The sequence below is a fragment of the Bidens hawaiensis genome, unplaced genomic scaffold, assembly GCF_021521415.1.
Source record: "Bidens hawaiensis isolate Kalapana, Puna unplaced genomic scaffold, B.hawaiensis_p1.1 tig00059965_1, whole genome shotgun sequence".
Taxonomy (NCBI): Eukaryota; Viridiplantae; Streptophyta; class Magnoliopsida; order Asterales; family Asteraceae; genus Bidens; species Bidens hawaiensis.
This window is the reverse complement of record NW_027500805.1, coordinates 1-3,831: the sequence shown is the minus strand read 5'-3', so window position 1 is coordinate 3,831 and position 3,831 is coordinate 1. Positions and strand designations below refer to the sequence as shown.

Sequence of the window (3,831 nt, the reverse complement as noted above, 5' to 3'; positions counted from 1 at the left end):
AAGAGCACGCTCAGACACTCAGTCTTAATTTTTCGAGACAAGATGGAGCACCTGAGTCGGCTCGCTAAAATACATATAATAGTTGATGTCTAATAATCGATTTATATAATATTAAATATTGTTATAACAATGTTTATATGGATAACAATGTTTCATCCAAGTATCCTGTGTTTATTTAGTGACTAAAATGAAACTAGACTAATTATGCATAAGGTTCATGTTGTATGTCTATATTAAAGACTGGATCCTATTTATGAAAAATTATGGATTTGATATCAGTTGTTTGACATATTATAACATGTCTGGTTTAACGTTAAAATCATTGCTAAGACGATATTATTTCACGATTTTCACACTTTTTACTTCAACACTAAAATAACCGTTGCCATCACCACCATAAACTCCTGGTCGGCTGTGCTTTTCGGTCACTAAATGTTGTCAAGGGTGATAATATACGATGACAATTTTGAATGGACAATTCTCTTGTGACTAAGGTGGGTTTCTAGTCTCTAGAGAACGACATGTCACGAATCTGGATGTTGGCACCGATCTATTGGTCACCCCGGTCTCAAGAGGAGGTGATTTGTGGAATGTATATTACTAATCTTGTCTACGGTTCGGGTGACTCATCATCATTATTATTAAAGCATTACTGTATTACCAAGTCTGACATTTGGTTTAGTGTAGTGTTATGATTATCCTGGTTCGTGGTTGACTAACTAAATACCATGATTGAGCTGTAATTATATTATAAGTCGGGCATTTGGTCTAGTGGTATGATTCTCGCTTTGGGTGCGAGAGGTCCCGAGTTCGATTCTCGGAATGCCCCCTTTATTTTTAGCACAATATTGTTACAAAACTATGGTCACTTTAATATTTTTTAACGGGTAAAATTTTTAAGTAAATCAGCATATGCTATTTATGAGAAACAATTTTATTTATTAAAAAGTATCTTGAATTACTTTACTTGACTTTTTCTAACACGTACAAAAGGTTACCCGTTTTGATCAGTAACTTAAATATAAGCATAATAATTAAAATTAGAAACGAATTGCATAGCTAGTAATATTAGTCAGCCAGCTACTCCAAGTTGATCATCACATACAAGAACTGCAGTACGGTATTATAAATAAAACAAATTATAACAAACTAGAGTAGATGTTTATTATAAAATAGATGAAATAAGAAAACCGGGGATTAGAAATTCGTAATTAACATATATCACTTGAAGCATATTATGGGTCACTTGTTAGAGAACATATATTTCTTCTATAGTACAATAACCGAAACAACGAAACCGTATGTACTCTTGAAGATAGAGTTAACAATGGTCAGGTATGAGATATATTGAACTAACTTTAAAAACCAAACTGAGATAGAAGCGAGCAGAGCTCGAGGTCAAGCTCAGTGCAAGTTAAACGAGCTGAGCTCGAGCTCAAGCTTTGTGTAAATTAAACCAGTCGAACTCGAGCCTAGTAGAGCTCGGGCTCGACTCGGCTCGTTTGCATCCCTAGTTGGAGAAGAAAAATAAACTTGGTTTATAATGAACAAAAGTTATTTTTTTACCCCCATCAACTTGGAGAAATGATATATTTGTCCCAAAACTAACCGTGTTAGTCTTTGTTAGAAAAATACTCAGTGGATGTCAATACGGTGAAAATTAGAATTAACATAGAGAATTTCTTAATCTAGGGTTAATGATAGTCAAAAAGTCAGAGTTTGGATTATTAAAAATTTAAAATCCACTCTCTTTTGTAATAAAAATGTTTTTTAGGATCTCTTAACACATGAAAAATATGATAATACACATTTTTTTGTATATGATTTTTCTTAGAGGTATTTATATGATATTAAAAAGACACACTGAATAAGTGAACAAGTGTTTGGTCGATATCGCTATACCAAATGACCTTTGGTAATTTTGATATAAATCTATAACTAAAAAACTGGAGGCCCAAGACATCAATTTACTTTTTAACAATCTGGTTATGAATTAAATAGAAAAATGATCACTTTTGTTTTGTAACCTTTTTTTTCACTAAAATGGTCAAGTATTGTATTTAAAATTATTTCCTTTAAAACAGGAAAATATATAAAACTTAATAGTAGAGAATTTTTTTATTTTTTTATTTTTCATTTTTTTTCTCTATACTATCAGTTTTTAGTCACTCTCATTATTTTTAAACTTTCTATTATACAGATTTCATTTTTCTTAACAGTGTTTGGAACCTCCAATACTCAAAGGAGTTTTCTTAAGATGGGATGTTAACCCACAATACTCGAGTGAGACCTCTTGAGATGAAATGTCAACTGTCAATACTGATTTTGACATTATGAGGCCGGACTCACATAAACCATCATCGTGAGAAAACCTTAGTCAAATTTCAAACCTAAGGCTGAGGGGTGTGGGGCTTCAGCGGGGGCGCGAGAGCCCTGGGAGCGCGAGCACCACACCACCGAGGCGCGAGAGGGGCGCGAGCACGGCTTTCAAAGCAGGCGCAAGCCTGTTCGCGTGAAGGAAGAGGCGTAAAGGGACATGGGAATGCGTGAAAGAGCCGTTGGGATGAGAAATGAGCCGTTGGGCTCTTTAATTTTATTAAAAAAAATCTGTTTTTCCTATATATAAACCTAAACCAATTACCACACCCAAAATCACATACCACACCCAAAATCACATAAAACAATTACCACAACTTCAAAAAAACCCAAAATCAACCCATCTTCCAAACCTATTTTTAAAAACATGGCTGGAAATTGGTACCCAAACCTAGATTCAGGTTATAGTTACGACGATTTATGGTCGTCACCAGACCAATCGATGTTTTTTTCGGGGGTCGCAAGAAACATCCGGCTTTCAACCATCCAACATACAACCGTCTCCTAACTTTGTTGTTCCGGAGACACAAGAGTCACACGGTGATGCTACGGGAGCAAGGAGACGCGTCCACCGGAAAAAAACAACTTGCAACGGACGGGCCGGGACCGGCTTCGACTCCGAGGATGAAACGGAAAACCACTCCGTGGTCATCGGATGAGAAGAAGCCTTGTGTCGGGCTTGGATAGTCATTTCTGAGGATCGGCGTTGCGGTAATTGTTTTAACGTTTTTAAAAATGATTTTTAATAAAAAAGTTAAATAAAAAAGTTAACTGGAAATCTAATTTAATTATTCATTTTGCAGGCCGACTACCAAAAAAGCAAGGTTTTTTGGACAAAGGTTAGGGAGACGTTCTATACGCTCGTTAGGAGTACAGAGCGAAACGCCGATATGATTTCGGGTCGGTGGTCCGAAATCAGAAATTTGTCGGCTTGTTTACTAATCTTTTCAACAGGAACGCCGGTCGTATGAGACCAAGTGGCAGTGATGATGTGCGGTTTACAATTTCACTGTCGAAGAGTGGAAGCAGGAGTGTTTGCGGAGGTATGGGACGGTGAAGACGTGGGACGATGTAAAGTTGTGGGAGAGGTTGAAAAGGGTGTTCCAAGTGGGTTAGCTGGTGGCGGCCGACCATGATGCGGATGTAGGGCCGAAACGGACTAAAACTAGTTCGTCTGGAGCGTATAGCACTTCTGCCGCGTCGGATTGCCGCGTTGGATTCGACCTAAACATTGCGGGGGAGGAAACGTCTTCACCGCCGAGGAGGCGGCCTTGGGACGGGACGCCAAGGGGAAAACAACCCCGGCTGAGGGGGGAGCCGTAAACATCGTCGATCTTGTTGAATCCCTCAATAAATTCAACAAACCATGGAGGTGGTCTCTAAAGACAAAAAGGAAAAAAGTCGAATGAGAGATTTGGACTTCCTTACAAAGAGACTTCAGTAACCTAATCCGGT

At 37.8% G+C, this 3,831-nt stretch overlaps 1 non-coding gene across 1 annotated transcript; it reads left to right on the top strand.

The window, feature by feature from the left end:
- The first annotated feature begins 757 nt into the window (after positions 1 to 757).
- On the top strand, positions 758 to 829 carry TRNAP-UGG (transfer RNA proline (anticodon UGG)). Its single transcript has one exon. It is a non-coding gene; the product is annotated as a tRNA-Pro (tRNA).
- The last annotated feature ends 3,002 nt before the right edge of the window (positions 830 to 3,831 follow it).